General features: G+C 43.2%; 1 protein-coding gene across 1 annotated transcript in view; it reads left to right on the top strand.

Annotated features, from left to right (window-relative positions):
- LOC121285134 (receptor tyrosine-protein kinase erbB-4-like) overlaps positions 1-19,617 on the top strand; it is a 1,067,779-nt gene that overhangs the window by 319,714 nt on the left and 728,448 nt on the right. The gene's annotated exons all lie outside the window — the stretch shown is intronic.

Genomic DNA, 19,617 nt, shown 5'->3' with positions numbered 1-19,617 from the left:
TGATATTAAAACCCATGCAAGTGATTTTGGGATTCTAATTTCATTCTTGGGTAGCTTCAGGTAAAGTTAATGAGTAATGTACCCATGCCACACAGCAAACCCAGACACCCACCTGAACTTAGATCACCACTAACTGGAGTGGAGGGTCTAAAATGTAGAGCCCAGATTTGGCTACAATGAATTCAAAAGCAAGTAAGGGTATGGTGATACAGTGCCTATAGTATTGGGCTAGCAAACCAGAGGTGGTGAGTTCAAGTATCATTATGTGGAGTGTGTGGGCTGGCAACAGGGAAAAATGGTAAGAAGTATGAAGATTACTGGAGCGACATTAAAATATCACATGGTCCAAAGATTAGTCATTCCTCATCCAATTTATTTGACTTATGATTCTTTCACTCAGTTGCTCAAAAACAGTTGTGGCAACTAGGCATGGGCAATGCAATGTAGCCTTGCCAGCCTGGCCATACCACAAGTTTTTTTTTAAAAAGCAGAACAATCTGCCAATACTCATTATCAAGGTTGGCATGGAAACAAAAATGTCTGAAATAGAACCTCAGGCACACAAACAATAGCAGTGTAGAGGATCCAAACATGTGGACATGCCATTTCCTAGTTTGCAGTGGAGGTATTGGGTACAGAGTGCCATACTTAAAGATGACACTACATTGCCAGTGAATCGGATGCCTAAGATATTGTCTTCATCCTGCCAAAAAGGACTAGCCCAGGATATTCAATGATTCTCTGCCTCTGCTGCCAGCTGAGTCACTGGAAATGATGTTTGGAGAATCAGAGCTACACTGTTAGCTTCCCCATTAATTGCTTGGGGTTGTGGAATTATCCCAGAAACCACTACTGGCACTGAACTTTGTACACATATATTCATATATGACCACTTGTCCACATCACAACAGTGTTCACATTATTTCAAGAAACTCTGTTATGCACAGAGTGTTGTGAAACTTTTCTAGTGACGTTATGTGGTTCTTTATAAATACAAATTTTCCCATCTTTCACTTAAGCCGACTTCACCCACTTGGCCATGAGATTGGAACTTTTCCACAACCTTTGGAACAGGAGGAGGCCATTCAGCCCTTCAAGCCTGTTCCACTATTCATTTTGATCACACATAATCTGTATCTTAACTCCATTTACCCTCTTTGGTTTCATATTCCTTAATATCCTTACCTAATCAAAACCCTTATCACCACAGGATCTGTTTTTAAGTAAAGTACAACCGAATGTTAGAAAACAGGAAACAAATATTTCAGCTCCATCCAGAGATAGTGGGGGTATATTGACATTTTGTGGATCATTAATGTGCAGTTGGAATCCCTCAGTGTGCAGAACATGAGATTTTCCGGTGGGATGAACAGTATGGTAGTGTACACAAGGTCCTCCACGTTCCTACTGCATTTTCATTCAGCATGACAAACAACTCAGCCCAGTACTGAGAATTATAAAATCTTTTCAGGCTGAAGAAATATGAATTAAACAATGTAAATAATGCAGCAAAACAAGAATTTAGTGGCAACAGATTGAATTATCAGATAATTTGGTGTAAACAACTTTGAATTAAGAGGAGCAGTGTACAGACTGTTTTTTTTGGAAGAGGTTCAAATTCAGGCTTCTAGATTTGGCAACAGTTCAGTGTAGAAGTAAGATTAAAAATCATACAAGCGGTTGGCTTGAAGGTGCTCCCGGTTATTAGAAATTAGGAGCCACCATGCCAACGTAGAAGTACATCCTTCCAAAGAACAATGAGAGTGCCTTCCTACTTGCAAAGGCCAAGACCAGCCTCTCTGTTTTGCCCTCACACATCACTTGATGGAAGTAGTTTGTGCGCAAAACATTTCCACAATCCTGGGACAGTGAGGCCAGAATTAAACAATCCTCACCAGGAATTTGAAGAGTTTGGAAAAGTTCAGTGTCTGTGGGCCTTATATCATCCATTGATGCAGAGAGTTGATCCCTTACTTCTGACGGGAAAAAAGCAAAATTGTTTGGACTTTCACCTGTTTATATTTAGTTTCAAATGAAATAATTTGTCCTTCCTTTATCCAATCATAGCTATTATTTTATCCTTGAAGCATAAGCTCAGTATACATTCCTCTATTGGCTTAGGAGGCAAGACAGTCTGTGCTTTCCAGGCCTGCTATCGATTATATAACGTGTCCAGGACACAGGGCTCTGTGCTGTCACGTGGCCGCCTACTAGGCAGCGTGTTTCTAGTAGTGAGAGATTGATGTGATGATTTCTTTTCCCCTGTGCCAGTACGCTGCAGTCTCCTGAGCTATTCCATTTAGCAGTCTGGCTGAGGAATGACAAAGCCTCACAACTGCTGCAGATAAATCGTGAATAGCAGGTAGTCTTGGGATTCAAATGCTGCATCCATCATCTGCCTATGAAGCCACATAGGTTGACACCCATTTAAAAACCTGTTCCACTATGACTTACTACATGTAAGCATTCCTCTCCCAATTAGAATAAACACAAACTACATGGAGAATGCTCCGTGTAATCTAAATGCTTTATCATATAAAACAAGAACAGAATTACCTGGAAAAACTCAGCAGGTCTGGCAGCATCGGCGGAGAAGAAAAGAGTTGACGTTTCGAGTCCTCATGACCCTTCGACAGAACTTGAGTTCGAGTCCAAGAAAGAGTTGAAATATAAGCTGGTTTAAGGTGTGTGTATGGGGGGCGGAGAGAGAGAGAGAGAGAGAGAAGTGGAGGGGGGTGGTGTGGTTGTAGGCAAAAGCAGTGATAGAAGCAGATCATCAAAAGATGCCATAAACAACAGGACAAAAGAACACATAGGTGTTAAAGTTGATGATATTATCTCAACGAATGTGCTAATTAAGAATGGATGGTAGGGCACTCAAGGTATAGCTCTAGTGGGAGTGGGGGGAGCATAAAAGATTTAAAATATTTAAAAATAATGGAAATAGGTGGGAAAAGAAAAATCTATATAATTTATTGGAAAAAAACAAAAGGAAGGGGGAAACAGAAAGGGGGTGGGGATGGAGGGGGGAGCTCAAGACCTAAAGTTGTTGAATTCAATATTCAGTCCGGAAGGCTGTAAAGTCCCTAGTCGGAAGATGAGGTGTTGTTCCTCCAGTTTGCATTGGGCTTCACTGGAACAATGCAGCAAGCCAAGGACAGACATGTGGGCAAGAGAGCAGGGTGGAGTGTTAAAATGGCAAGCGACAGGGAGGTTTGGGTCATTCTTGCGGACAGACCGCAGGTCTGCAAAGCGGTCGCCCAGTTTACGTTTGGTCCCTCCAATGTAGAGGAGACCACATTGGGAGCAACGAATGCAGTAGACTAAGTTGGGGGAAATGCAAGTGAAATGCTGCTTCACTTGAAAAGAGTGTTTGGGCCCTTGGACAGTGAGGAGAGAGGAAGTGAAGGGGCAGGTGTTGTATCTTTTGCGTGGGCATGGGGTGGTGCCATAGGAGGGGGTTGAGGAGTAGGGGGTGATGGAGGAGTGGACCAGGGTGTCCCGGAGGGAGCGATCCCTATGGAATGCCGATAGGGGGGGGTGAAGGGAAGATGTGTTTGGTGGTGGCATCATGCTGGAGTTGGCGGAAATGGCGGAGGATGATCCTTTGAATGCGGAGGCTGGTGGGGTGATAAGTGAGGACAAGGGGGACCCTATCATGTTTCTGGGAGGGAGGAGAAGGCGTGAGGTGTGCTTTATCATATTGTGTATCCCTGTTTTCTATCTCTCCACACTGTTGACTGTGCCTTCAGTTGGCTAGGCCTTAAGAACTGGAATTCCCTCTCTAAGACTCTTTGCCACTCTATCTCCTCAAGTCACTCCATAAAACTAACCTCTTGGACCAACCTTTTGGCCACTGACCTGAATATCTCTTTGTGTATCTCCTTCTTGTCTCATAATGCTCCCATGAAGCGTCATGGGGCGATTTGCTATATTATTGGCCAATTGCACACTGCACGCACTCTTAAACAGCCTGCTCGCAACATGAGATCGAGCTCATGTTATTGCTGTCAAAAATCTGTATGAATAACTACTTTCCAGATTTATAATTGGGTACACAATCAGCATTAAATGCCACAACTTATCTTCATAATTGTGCATTGAATTTCCAGATGGTTTTGTGTGTTCAGAGCACAATGCTTTCTGTGTTTGAAGAGGCAGATATGATTTAAAAGCTAATTGAAAGGACTACTTTTTATCTTAAAAATCTACATCATGCTTTCCCATCTGAATTGCTGTTAATAGAGCCAAATGTTTGGTAGATTAGGAAGCTAGGATAGAATATTTTGAATTGCTATTCCCACTTCTATAGACAGTGCTTAATGCTTACACTAATGCTGATGTATGATAGACAACCTTCCAAGATTGCCCTGGAGTCTCCTGTAATCTGTTCCATAGGATACATTGTTACAATATTGCCAATCTGGTGATGTAACTTAATTCTTGTCTGTTATATATTTCTTGTCAGCATCAATACTAGGGTTGGCAACCCTCCATGATACCTCTGGAGGAACTAAAGATCAATCTTCAGGACATGGCTATGAATAGCTCCTGGAGCAAATTCATAGGGGGCATCAAAAATATTTGTGCTTTTTTTTCATTTAATTTATATTTTTGTTTACTAGTTATAGAAATATAGGACAAAAACAGAATTACCTGGAAAAACTCAGCAGGTCTGGCAGCATCGGCAGAGAAGAAAAGAGTTGACGTTTCGAGTCCTCGTGACCCTTCGACAGAACTTGAGTTTGAGTCCAAGAAAGAGTTGAAATATAAGCTGGTTTAAGGTGTGTGTGTGGGGGGCGGAGAGATAGAGAGACAGAGAGGTGGAGGGGTGTGGTGTGGTTGTAGGGACAAATAAGCAGTGATAGAAGCAGATCATCAAAAGATGTCAACGACAATAGTACAATAGAACACATAGGTGTTAAAGTTGGTGATATTATCTAAACGAATGTGCTAATTAAGAATGGATGGTAGGGCACTCAAGGTATAGCTCTAGTGGGTTTTTTTTTATATAATGGAAATAGGTGGGAAAAGGAAAATCTTTATAATTTATTGGAAAAAAAAAGGAAGGGGGAAACAGAAAGGGGGTGGGGATGGGGGAGGGAGCTCACGACCTAAAGTTGTTGAATTCAATATTCAGTCCGGAAGGCTGTAAAGTCCCTAGTTGGAAGATGAGGTGTTGTTCCTCCAGTTTGCATTGGGCTTCACTGGAACAATGCAGCAAGCCAAGGACAGACATGTGGGCAAGAGAGCAGGGTGGAGTGTTAAAATGGCAAGCGACAGGGAGGTTTGGGTCATTCTTGCGGACAGACCGCAGGTGTTCTGCAAAGCGGTCGCCCAGTTTACGTTTGGTCTCTCCAATGTAGAGGAGACCACATTGGGAGCAACGAATGCAGTAGACTAAGTTGGGGGAAATGCAAGTGAAATGCTGCTTCACTTGAAAGGAGTGTTTGGGTCCTTGGACGATGAGGAGAGAGGAAGTGAAGGGGCAGGTGTTGCATCTTTTGCGTGGGCATGGGGTGGTGCCATAGGAGGGGGTTGAGGAGTAGGGAGTGATGGAGGAGTGGACCAGGGTGTCCCGGAGGGAGCGATCCCTACGGAATGCCGATAAGGGGGGTGAAGGGAAGATGTGTTTGGTGGTGGCATCATGCTGGAGTTGGCGGAAATGGCGGAGGATGATCCTTTGAATGCGGAGGCTGGTGGGGTGATAAGTGAGGACAAGGGGGACCCTCTCATATTTCTGGGAGGGAGGAGAAGGCGTGAGGGCGGATGCGCGGGAGATGGGCCGGACACGGTTGAGGGCCCTGTCAACGACCGTGGGTGGAAAACCTCGGTTAAGGAAGAAGGAGGACATGTCAGAGGAACTGTTTTTGAATGTAGCGTCATCGGAACAGATGCGACGGAGGCGAAGGAACTGAGAGAATGGGATGGAGTCCTTACAGGAAGCGGGGTGTGAGGAGCTGTAGTCGAGATAGCTGTGGGAGTTGGTGGGTTTGTAATGGATATTGGTGGACAGTCTTTCACCAGAGATTGAGACAGAGAGGTCAAGGAAGGGAAGGGAAGTGTCAGAGAAGGACCACGTGAAAATGATGGAGGGGTGGAGATTGGAGGCAAAATTAATAAATTTTTCCAAGTCCCGGCGAGAGCAAGAAATATAGGACATTGAGGAAAGAAAGGCTGCTTGACCAATAATAAAGAATCACACAATTGGGTAATGAAGAATCCACTTGATTTCTGATTGGCTTGGGAAGGTGAGATGTTTTGCAAGTATGGGCGACCAATGGTGTGAGCATGGAGGGAAGACGGATTGAGGCACGAGATTATGCAGTGAAATCTCCAAAGTTGGCAGCCATAATCAATACTGAGTGTGTATAGTTAGATGCATACCTCTTATCTCAGAGAAGGGTATCCGTCTCCTCAGCGTCCACACACTAAACATCCTGTCCTCTAGGATAATGTCCATTTAAGAGCAATTTTACATTATAGGAATCTCTCCACTTGGAATGGGGTTAAATTGGTTCCAAAACTCACCACACATGGGATATTGGCCTTTTATACCTAAAGGAGATTTCCTGCTTTATTCTGGGAAAGATTGAGTGGGGAAAGTCTATTAGACCAATCAAAGTCAACCTACCTGGTTTGAATTTAAGCAAAAGCTTGGCCGTTAACTATTCCCTGGTGCACTCTCCATGGCAATGCCTCTATCAATCAGAGTGCATTTGCCAACAAATCAGCACCCTATTTTCTTGCAGTAGGAATTGTTGTTCCCTTTAATATTCGGTATTCTTGTGAATCTGTCTTGATGAGTGCAAGGTGAAAAGCTTTGACAGCATATCTCTTTTTTAAGCAATACTATACTGCCAAGCGACTATTAAAGTCTATATTGTTTAACACTATGCAACAGCTCGTCCTCCATGGCAACAATTCTGACCTAAATGCTGTTGATGATCACCAATCAATCCAAGCATTGGAAACCTGTAGCTCACTACCTGTCGTCCACTAAATTGCATTCTAGGGACAGCCTGCCTCCTAACTTATATTTCAATTAGGTGACTGGCTAAGGTCCGAAGCCCATTAGCCAGAACACCATCAAAGTTGAAAACAGTAACTGGACAGGTGAGTTAAGTCGGGAAGAGGTGATGCCAATCTTTGTCAGCCTGTTGGAGGCTACAGGATGTCCATAGTTTTGGGACCTTGGGAAAGAATCAGTTGATCCTGGAATCGTTCAAATACAAATCAGAAGCTGAAGTGGCAGAGTGGGGTTTTTTCGGGTAGATGAACTAAGCTTGGAAGAATTGACTTAGTCAGCTGGATTGTGAGTGGAAGATGATGAAATAATAGACGGATTTCTTTTCTGTTTCTTGACTGACCTGCTATCTCCTTTCGATTTCCCATGAGGGCTATTTCTATCATCATCGAGCTGCCCCTGCCTTCCCTTCCTCATAAGCCTATTTAATATCACACACTTAGTCGGCAAGTTTATCATTATCATTTCCAGAGAGGTCCCAGGTGCACAGCAGTGACGGAGCTTTGCTTTAATCACAGGGATGCCTGGTTGAGTGTTACAAGCAGGATTGTTAGTTTATTGCTGGCAGTTCCTTGTTATTGGTCCTAACTGGCACACTTCTGGCAAGCCAGCATAAATCTTTCAGTCACTCCTGAACGTGGCACAGCACTATTTACAGGTGCAGCTTCTCAACATCACATAACCTTCCATCTCGAACCACCCTGCCCCCACATTTCCCACATTGGTCCTTTTCTGTCCTCCCTCAGTTTCTTTCTCAGTCTTCCCTGGCTATGGAGATAGATTGCCGGTCCTGTTGTCCTGCAGATGCCCTGCCTGTATTGTTATGAGCTCAGCACTTCCAGCAAGTTATTGCACAAAATAATTTCAAGCTGAAGGGTGAGAGAAATGGCTCACTAACGACGTGCACAGTGAGATGCCCTTTTCGTGCCCAATGTTTCAACCTCGACCAGAGAAAAGTGGCTCATTTAGACCTTGATTGAGACTGGGTCACTGCCAGACCTCATTTCATTGGTAACCTGTGACAGCTGTTGGAGTGAGAATATTTTCAGCCCATCTGTTTTAGCTGGATTGGACCCAAGGTTGCAGAAATTAAAGAGAAAGTGTGACCTAACACATTATCTCATTCGTGCTGTGTCGGGAACCAGGCATGTTGAGCTTTTGTGTGATGGCTGTTGCCATAAATGGGTACAAATTTAGGCTCTAAATCTTTCCTGCCATTTTCTATCAGGTTTCAGATCACTGCAGGAGACACTTCAAAAGCAGAAGAATGCACTAATACTGTAACGGTCTGGGGAACAATGCCTTTGGGTAACAATAAGCCTTTCAGAAACTTTATTCAGCTTGAGTGTGTGTGTATGTGTGTGTAAGCTATCACATTATTACATTGTTAATGGAGTGCTAGTTATTCCTGCAAATGCTTCGCGTCAGCTGTGGCTCAGTCAATAGCACTCTTACCTCTGAGCCTGAGGGTTGTGGGTTTAAGTTCCACTCCAGAGACTTGAAACAAAACCCAGGTTGATGTTTCCAATTCAGTACTGAAGGAGTGCTGCACTGTTGACTGCTATCTTTCAGATGAGACATTGAAGCTATCTAGTATCATTGGCTGTAAAGCACTTTTGATGTCCCGAGGCTGTGAATTTCTTTTCCCTGGCAGTCTTCTGTCTCGTGAGATAATGCCTTGGTGGTGAACTCTGTGTTAAACCTCGTCTGCTGTGGCCCAGGGGGTCTCTGCTGCACTTGCTGCAGGTGAAGGCTGTGCCTAAGCAGGTGCAGGGTTCGCTGGCTTCTGTTTTCTCTGGGCCCTTTTCTCAGCCAGCTGAACTTTCCGTATCTCTTCAGTTTTTCTGATGCCCCTCCGCACAGTCAGCCACCAGAGGTGTCAGCCATCAACAAACATCTCCCAGTTGTCGTTGTCAATGTCTGTCATATTCACATCTCGCTTGCAGGTCTCCTTGCAGTGGAAATGTGGGCATCCAGCAGGTTGTGAAAGGAGCGGCAAAATCCCAATCTTCCTTTCCTTTTGAAGTGGCTAATACATGGTTTTTAAAATGGAGTCTTCAGAAATAGTGATAACAGCACTGTGCCTGATTTTTAAAAGCGCACTGATATCAAAACTAATTATTGAAGTACTGTAGCTATCTGGGAAAAATAAAATTGGCCTCATTTGCCCAGATTAATAATGCATACAGAGCTAATTTATAACAAAGAAGGACTTGGTGCCAATTATGATTACCTTCCAGCTGTGGTGAATCACGTTATTTTTTAAGATTATTGAAACACAAATTTCACAGGATTCAGCAATTCAGCTATCAATCGTTAAATGTTAAATAACACTTGAGCTAATTCAGGGTTTTAATGAATTGCATTGTATGGCAGGGCAGTGTGGCCACTGCACCGTTAGACATTATCAGCAGACATTTTGTAGCCTTGGTACTTGATCGAGTTGGCTAATGGCATTTTTACACTCTCCTGCGTGGCTTTGCTGCTTCAGTGATGCAGAGAGTAGATTATCAAATACCTCTACACTGTGCACCCCACTTGCATCACTCACCCCTTGCTGAAGCAAAATTCAGCAAAGTTACTCATGATGAGGGGCAAGTAAGAATTTTGCAGCGCTGTACTGTGATCAGTTTTCTTTCCTGCAAAAGTAGTTGCCTCAGTTGTTGTCGAGCACTCTGTAATCATCTGGGCTTCAGTTAAGTAGCCACGCACCGGTGCAGAGATGTGGTGTTGGAATCCTGCGCAGTTGCTTCCAGGCATTGCGGAATGCTTATCATACTCCCAGGTGGACCCCTACAAGGAGGAGCCGAAATGGCTGACTTCGCTTACATGTCGGTCCATTGAGGTGTGAACCACTGGCCTCTGCAGTCCTTACTCGTGCTCAGTAATTCAGCAGGAGAATATGATTTGATGCTTGCCACTGCTGAAATAAAGGGGCCGCCTGCTGATAGGACTTGAGGACATGGCGGACTTTAGCCTCTGGGTTCCAATGCAAATAGTAAAGGGACCATATGTTAGAGTGCTGGCAGCAAGTGATTCCTTTAAGCAGAGTCTACATAGTAAGAGATTGCATGTTGCTTAATGAGACTATAGCCCCAGGGCCCTGAGCAGCATATGTCTGTGTGTATATCAGTGATTGAGTGAATGGAGGGAGAAATGCAAATAAGTAAAGAAAATTAGCAGTCGTGAGTTTCAGGAAGCCTTTAATCTCACCCCTCCCCAACCCGTTTATAGCGTTCAATCCAGAATAACAACAGCAGCACCAGCTTGTATTTATATAGTACCTTTAATGTGATAAAACATTCATAAAGTGCTTTAGTGGAGCGTTATCAGATACTGAGCCACTTAAGAAGATATTGGGACAGTATTTGGTCAAATAGGTTAAGTTTTAAGGGGGTTGATTAGCTCAGTTGGCTAGAACGTGGCATAAAATGATACTAACTGAACGGGTCCAATCCCTGTACCAGCTGTGGTAGTCCTTGGAGACCTGCCATGCTTAATGTGGAGTGGCTATACAACCTATACAACCTCAAGCTATACAACCCAATGTCTCTCTCTAATGTGGGGAGGGAAGGAGTGTCTCTGGTCCTTCTTGGTAATTAATGTGGTAATAAGCCAAAAGTCCATGAGTGTCTTACAGGGAGAGATGGAGAGGTTTGCGGGGGTGGATTTCCAGAGCTCCACAACAACTGGCATTTAGACAGCACCTTCAACAGATTAACCATGTTTTGATGTATTTTTGACTTTGAACTCTGAACCTACACTTGTAGCTCAACACATGACTTCTGGGAGTCCCAAATGCCTGCTGATCAGCAGAAGGGAGCATTGTACAGCCCCAATGCTCTATCAGCTCTGATCAGGGAGTTGAGGGATGTGTGGTGAGTGAGGTGTACATCACCACTTCCCTGTCAACTCTGGTCAAAGGTTTTGGAGGGAGGGGTGTTTTACAGCAGCAGTATCCTGCCAGTTCGAGTCAGACTGTCACTTAAAGTAGTGCCTTCAGATGCTGTAAGGGAGCTCAGTATTCAAGGATCACAACACATTGTGGAGCTTGAAGAGAGATTTATACCCAAACCATTAAATGTGTTCCAGAAACCTATTATTATGAGTTGATAAGGAGGGAATGAATGGTTTCTCAGTTAGCATTAAAGGTGAGTGCCCTGAGAAGTTGTGAAAGGGAGAAAATGAACAATATGAGAAAAGAACTTGGAGAAACTTTAAAGCAGGAATTGATGTATGTGTTGCATATTAGATTAGCAGGTCATTTATTGTGTTGCTGTTTATGAGATATTGTTGATGCACATTAGCTACATAACAACCACTACACATCAACAATAATGCATCGTGCATGCAAAATGCTTCAAGACATTTCCTTGGTGTTATTAGGTTGCTATGTAAACGCAGTTATTCCTTCTTTATGAATCATTCCTATCACGAGTTTGCAATTAATCCAACATGCCACTGATATTGCACATTAATACTCTGACTAGCATTTGCAGTTCTGATGTATTATTTATGGAATAAACAACAAGCCATGTGTGACTAAAACCATGATTAATTCACTCTCTTCTGTTCGGTGAGGCAGTACATGAGCAAGGCCTTGGACCCTGGTTTTACTGAGTTGAACTGGCTCATTTTCATTAATCATACGAGGCGAATGCTGACCTGACTTGCCTGACATTTATTTGCAATGCTCTTACTAATGGCCTGCAATAGAAACAGAAAAAAGGAGACATAACTTCTAGGGCCCATATTTCCTGTCTCATTCCACCATAACAATGGCAGAAGTGCAGCAGAAGCAACTCAGACTGTTAGGGAATAGAGATAGTTCAAGTAAGTTATATTTGTATTTGTAGATGTTAGGAATGAGTTATAGCTTTAAAGTTTAAGTTTGATTTATATTTCTGTATTTGTGTGTTAAGAAAGGTCAAGTTGAGTTTTAGTTTCACTTTAAAAGATGCCTGCATTTCTAATGAGAGTTTTATGACTGTTGCAGCTAAGTTAAACAAACAAGAGTAGAGAAACTGGGCTGTTGTCTAGCAACAGTGGTCCAGGGAGGCAGATTCCTCCCACAGACACACCAGAAGAAACTAGAAATAGCAGTTTGATTTGGAAGCTGTTTGAGTTCAGTTGGCTTTGAAGACAGCTGCCAGGAGAGACTGGAGCAAAGGGGACAGATAGCCAGACCCAAGCTAAAGAAAAGACCCTAAAATCTGGAGGAGTGGAACAGGAAAAAGTCCAAGAAGACTTTCTGGTCAAAGGGAAGGACAGAAACCTGGAAAAGGTCCTGTTAAGTGAAGTTAAGAGTGAGGGGCTGAGAGAAAGGCTCCAAGCTTCAGATTTAAGGAAACAAAAGCTGCAGAAAGCAAGTTTAAATTGAGAACAGCTTGCAAGAGGCCAGAAGGTCCAAAGAGACAACTGAAGGTCTATAACTCTTTGCTATGGGCATGATAAGCAGTGGTACTGTTGACAGCTGAGTCAGTGAGGAAGAATGGTTGGAAGACAGCTTGAATGCACATGGTGACCCAGGGAAGACGAAAATCAGAAGGAGAGTTCGAGAACCTGGAAGTGAACCCTTGCAGAAGGTGTCTGAGAGAAAGCGTTGGTTTGGGAGAAGATTTCAAAGCGAGTTCTTAGAGAGTAGAGATTGGAAACCCTCATGTGAAAGATAGATTTCACTGAGACTTGTTGGCTTATGGTGGGACATGCGTCCGGCATGAGTTGAGGTGAGATCCATAACATCTGGTTGAGGGGGCATCTGTCGCTTGGTTTCAGACTATGGTGTGTTTGACCACAGGTTGCAATTGGTTTACATGGACTGTGTATTTTCTGTGAACATTCGAGTATAAGATAGCTCTTGTAACTTGTGTCATCCATACAAATCTGTATATATCTGCAAACGTATAGTTGTGGGTGAAGTAGTATTGTAATATTCATCTTTTCTTGCTTAATAAATGTTTTATGCTTTTGTTAAAAGTTTATTAGCTGATTCCGGTGACTCTCTTCAGTAGTTCCTCTTCATGTACCTAAACAAACAAATAGAAGTTCGGATCTATTAAGTAGGGTTTCACCCTGGGATCAGGCTTGTCCAGTAGTAATCTCAGCTGGGGATCATAACAAAACCAAGACCGGAACCAGGATGCATCAGGGCCCTGACTTCACTTAAGATTTGCAATTTGACCTTGTAAGGAGTGGAGCCAAGCTCACCCCTTACAAGGTCAGCTATGTCAGAGGAGGCCGGTTGCGGGGGGCAGGGGGTAGGGGGAGGGCGGGGGGGGTGGGTGGTGGGGGGGTGTTGGGGAAGTGGGGCTGTTGAATTGGCGCTGGGAAGCGGAGAATCCTGCTATGCTGGGGGATCCAACTTCCAGTAAATGTTGTCTAATCGTGGAATCACATCTAATGTTGGACACTGTTCTGAGTTTTGCAAACATGGGCTGGTTGGGTACAGCTGTATCTTGCCTGTTGTGAACAGTGGAAGAGACGTGCTATTTGATACAATCGACCAGTCTTTCAGTGCCAGTATGATGCCAGATGTGCAGGCTGTATGTCCCAAAGACTGTTATTGGAGAATTCAAAACATAGTGTCCAACATCAGACCTGATTCTGTGATTGGACAACATTTGGTAAATAATCTGCAGTGTGCTAAGAATTACACTGACAACCAATTTAAAATTGTCAGTCACGCACGCAGTGTGATGCATTTGTATGTACAGGAAGCTACATATATTAATACACAGGACCCTGTTCTTTGCAAACAGAAAGAACATGTATACACATTGCACCTGTTTCAGCTAAACACCCCAAAAAAGTGACAGTTCATTCTTCAGGGCAATGTCTTGACCAATCAGAGTCAATCTGCCTTGTTTAAGTTTCAAACAATGCTTGGCAGTTAACTGTCAGTCATCAACTGGTGCATTCTCCGTGGTAATGCCTCTACCAATCAGAGTCCACTTGCCAATCAATTAGCACTCTCTTCTCATACAATATAAATTTGTTGTTTACCCTGACTTTGGCATTTTTTTGCGAATTGTCCAGATGAGCGCAAGACAAAAAGCTTAGACAAAAAATGTCTTCTTTTTTCAGCAATACTCAAGCTCTTACTACCAAATGACTACAAGCATTCATATTCATAGCCCCATATCAAAGAGAGTTAATACTTTTATAATCACTTGTAGCTATCAAGCAAACTGTGAACTTACAGACCCCCCACTTTGATAATAATAGGTTATGGAAGCAGTCAAGCAACACTAGTCCTAGAATAATAGCTCTCAGGCTTATGTCAACAAACATCTATTGAATTTGCAGCACCATTTTGTTTTCAACTGACAGTTACAGCAGGTTGTTCTTTTTACAAAATTTAAAGTTCAAGAGATTTGAATGACTTGACAGTTCCACAGAGCTTATCTACCTTTTATGCACATTGATGTCTGCTGTTAACAATCCCAGAGGGGTACCTGAACCTAAAAGGGTCCCTGATCTTTCCAAAGAACTCCAGGAAGTTTAGAACTTTTCTTCAAAGTCCATGAATCGTTTTTCAGAAACTAAGTTGACAAAAATTTGCTTCTGAGTCAAGGCAGCCGCATTTTTAAATGTGTGAAATATCTCCTGCCTCCATCCCCCCAAGCCCCCCCCAAGCCCGGCCAACGAAAATAGAGGGTGCCGGGTTTGTGGATGGGACTTCCGGAATTGGGGCTCCACTGCTATTTTGGTGTAGGGGTGAAGCTCTTCCGACTTGGTGAAAATTCTGGCCTTAGACAACTTATTGTTTGGCGCCTCAAAACACTGAAGATGTACCACCAGTGGTGCCTTTGCGATACCCTCCGAATGCCGGTGGCAAGAAAGATGGTCCTACAGTAGTGTCCTTTGCCAAGCCAACATGCAAGCCAACATTGAGGCACTAATCACTCATCTACAGTGTAATCACTGGGGGCAATGTTGGAAATGTGGCAGTCAATTTGTGCGCAGTAAGCTCCAATGAACAAGAGTGAAATAAACACTCTGATCATCAACTTATGAGTTTTTTGAGGGATCAGTATTTAACAGGACTTTGGGGAGAATATCCCTGTTCTTCTCTGGAATAGCGGTGCGGAATCTTTCACATCAATCTGAGAGGGAGGATGGGACTCTCGGTATAATATCTCATCTGAAAGACAACACCTCTGGCTGCGCCGCATTCCCTCAGTACTGCACATAAGCATCAGCCTACATTATGTGCTCAAGTCTCTGGAGTGGGACTTGAACTCAACTTTTTGAATCAGGGGCAAGAGTGCTACAATTGAGCCAAGATTTGGTGGCAAAGTAGATTCTGTTATATAAGGCAAAGAAAACCTGTCTCTTAGTTACATTTTTCAGTTGAAGCTATATTGGGCAGCTGAGCTACAATATCAATGTGGCCGATCTGGTTAGAATGTGGAATGCACTACCACATGGAGTCATTGAATTGAATAGCATAGGTGTGGTTAAATGTAAGTTATGTAAGGTAAGTAATTGAGGGGGAAAGGAACAGAAAAATAGACTGATAGGATGTGATGAATTCGGGTAGAATGAGGCTCTGATGGAGCAGTAACATGGGTCTGTTTCTGTGCCGTAAATTCTATGTAATGATGCTTTCCAGATTTAATATTGCTGGTGAGGCATGGTATGTGGGCTCAGTACTTGATGGATACATGGCACAGGTATGCCATTTATTTCTGTAGCTGCACTTTAGTCAACTATACCTTGGCACTCTTCCTCAGTCCAGAGAACTTCATCCTCATTCACTTCCATGACTAGTGGATATGGCAAACTAAATGCTTGGTTGCCCACATCTTGCTGTACTTGATACACATTGGTTCAGTTTAAAGACCCTCCACCCGACAGGCTAACCCCCAAAATTGTCACCTTGTTTTGCTGCCCCACCTCCAGATGTATATTCAGATTACCCTTGTTGAAGAGAGCAGTTGATCCTGGGCAGATGGACATCATCTCAAGGGCAGTCAACCACAACAATCAGTCTACTGCAAATGAAGCAGCCACCCCTTTCAGAGCTGCTGTGCTCCTGAATCCTCACCCACCTGCTGCCAAACTACTACCTGCACATATGGAATGCTAACTTCTCCATTGAGAAAATAGCCCATCTGTCTCTCTACCAAGTCTGTGCCCTGGTTGGCACACAGCTTTCACAAGAGTGCCTGTTCATCCCTGACTGTGCATCTCTGTAATAAAGGTGTGCAGATTGTGATATGCAGATTGTACTAGGTGTGAAGCAAGCTCCAGTAGGTGCTGTAAGCTGCGCTCAGGATTGACAGATTTTAATAAAACAACAGCTGTAAATCGTGGAAGTGAAAATTAATTGGGACGCTGATTCTGGCCCTAGGAGCTGATCAATATTCAGTATATATTCACAGTTGTACCTATTCAATATTTAAGCGTAACATTATAAATGCTGAAACTACATGGTACAAAATCAGTACCAAACATGTTTCACCAGCTTGCTATATTAAAGAAAGTACCACCCTTTGCTCAGATACTGAACTTAGGAATTTTTTATATGGATGATAGAGGTGTTTGTTATTAAGACTGCACAGTGAAACTCTATTTTGTTGCCTGCGACCGTTTCACAGCATCATTTTGAGAGAATATGTTTTTTGAACAGGTTATTACTCATAACTTAGAGACTGGGTATTATTCAAACACAACCCGGCCAATGGGAAATGGATAGAATCAGGTGAGCTGTATATGTCGTCCCGATATTACTTTCTGTTAAAATTGGAAGGTGACCTAATTGAAATCTTTAAAATCCTGAAGGAGGTTCAATAAAATAGATGTAGCGAAGATATTGGAAAGATCAAAACTAGGAACCATAAGTATGAGATAGTTACTAATAAATGAAATTAGGAATTCAGGAGAAGCTTCTTTATTCAGAGAGTGATTCCGGTGTGGAACTTTCTGCCGTTTGGGAGCAATTGAGGTGATAGCATAGACACATTTAAGGGGAAACTGGCTCAGTACACAAGTGAGACAGGATTGGAAGAGGAATATTGATAAAGTAAGATGAAATGGAGTGGGGGAGAAGTGTCATGTGGAACATAAACCCCAGCATAGGGTTGAATGACCTGTCCCTGTGCGGTAAATTCCATTTAGGTCCAATCCTGTCAGCTTCTTGTTTTGCGGGTTAGGCTAAAATGACTGCCACCAGTATAAAACATAAATTCTTTCTTTAAGTAAATATTTTCAATTAAACAGTAAGCCTTAATGATATCACTGAATCCCAACAGTGCAAGGCGAGCTGTGTTAACATGCCCGGCGCCTATGCAAGCCTAATGGTTATGGTACTGGTGTAACAATCCACACTTTATTTCATTCAATCTGGTGATTTGTGGGCTGGCATCATGAAAGCTGCGTGGCTGTTGACTCAACTGATGTCATCTTGCCACCTGTACCTGTGATGTTTCCAGTCCCATGTTCTGTGTAAAAGTAGGGAAGGGCAATTGATGCTGTCTGAGCTTAGAGAGTAATTTTTTCTTTATTCATTTTTCCCAGAAATATTCATAAAATATATAAAAGTACATTACAAAATGGTTCAAGGTTGACATTATATCAAGTGCAAAACTGATCAGTTTCTTTAAATACAGTACTTGGCACCCTGAGGTGTCTGACTACACTTACAATGACAGCTTATATTTACAATATACATTTCATGCCAAACATACAGCCCGAGGGTTTTTACATGGCTTTTAGATTCTCAATATATCATGGTGAGAAGGCCTTAGACAGTGGCCTTTCCCCATTGAATCTTTGCAACGGCTGCCCCACGATTCAGTGAGTCCTGGTCCTTGGATGTACCTGGCTGCAACACTCAGTTATCGACACCTCTTTGCATTGGAAGACCAGGTTCCAGGCAGATCAAAGAGTGTCTTTCACAAAGCTGATGGTCCTCAAGCAGCAGCTGAAGTTTATCGCTGGGAGCAGCCGTTAGAGGACAAAGTCGAATGTCATGGAGCGGCTCAGGATGGATCTCAACAAAAATCTCTGTATCTTTCTTCAGACCTTTCTTACAAGGAGATGGGCACTGGTCTCATGTGCCTATTCTAAATACATGAACCCACAATGTGTTTTACCCAATCCCTTATGAGTGATTCGTTCTTTTATATCATTGGGCTGAATCTTCGGCATGGCAAGCAGGGGCGGGTCCCGCTTGCCGAGGCATAAAATGACACGTGGAGACGTCAGGCGTGCGTTATTCAGGCTTTCAGTTTGGGCTGAACTGTCAAAGGCCTATTAAGGCCATTTACCTCTCAATTGAAATAATTAACGGAGATGTTCGTCCAACCTTAACGTTGGTGGGCAGGTGAAGAGCCCAGGTGGCCTTCACATTTTTCATGGAATCTCAACCATGGGCGGGATGAAGTTTCATGAATGATTTTAAATTTTGACAAAAATTTTTATTGAAATTAATGCACATGTCCCAACTCAAGTGACGGCTTTACATGAGGGGACGTGTCATAAAAATTTTCTCACCACTTTATTAAACTTTTTGGACTTAAAACTAATCTCCCTGAGGCACCTCCCAACTCAGGCAACGCCACCCTGCCTGCACAGGGAGTGCGCAGCGCTACCAGGTGCACGTCACGCTGGGCGGACCTTAATTGGCCTGCCCATGTAAAATGGCGGCGTGGACCCAATTGGGGGCACCAATCAGGTCCGCACCCGCTCCTGCACCACCTGCCCGACAGGCAGAAAATTCTGCCCATTATAACAACACAACACTTACCATCAGCCAACCTAGTCCTGGTGCTTGTTTGAAAGTGGTGAGGAGTTCTATCAAATGACTTTGACAGTCTGTTTAGGGGCCCATCCAACAGAATCCACCATCTTCTTTTCCTCCCAGCCCTCGGTGGCATAACATGTTGTTCATTCACAGGATATGGGTGTCGCTCGCAAAGGCATTTCAGAGGACAATTAAGAGTTGGCCATATTGTTGCAGGTCTGGAGCTACATATAGGTCAGACTAGATAAGATGGCAGATTTTCACCCCTAAAGGACATTAGTGAACTAGTTGAGTTTTCACAGCAACGTGGTAAATTTCATTGTAGCTTTTTAATTCCATATTTATTTAATTAAATTCCCAAGATGCCGAGATGGAATTTGAACTCTGGATTACGAACCAACATGCTACTGGGCCATACAGACAAGGGCACACTTTAATTGTGTCACTACGGGCTGGATGGGTCATGGAACATTGAGCTATTGAGATGCAGCTGATACCTTCCTGGCCAAAATTCCCAAACGCCAAGTGCATTATCCAAAAGGCATTCATGCTTTCCTGACAAAAACATTTTTATTTGTAGACAACAAACAACCAGTCAACAAATAAATTATATATCTAGCCTCAGGTGGTCAGAAGTCACCCTTGTATGGTGGGGCTCAGTAATTTCTCAAAGCCTGTTTGCCTTTTGAAATATGGCTGACCAGGAAACTCTCCTGGTCTTGCCACATGGTATCAGGCATATTGGAAGGATTTACAGGCTGACAATCAACTTGCTTGGCCATGTTATGAATACATCATCTGTGGCCATCAAGTCCTGAAGTGGGACTTGAACCCAAAGTTT

Source organism: Carcharodon carcharias, chromosome 12 (assembly GCF_017639515.1).
Source record: "Carcharodon carcharias isolate sCarCar2 chromosome 12, sCarCar2.pri, whole genome shotgun sequence".
Lineage (NCBI taxonomy): Eukaryota > Metazoa > Chordata > Chondrichthyes > Lamniformes > Lamnidae > Carcharodon > Carcharodon carcharias.
The sequence above is the reverse complement of the archived record's forward strand: the minus strand, read 5'-3'. Positions and strand labels throughout refer to the sequence as shown.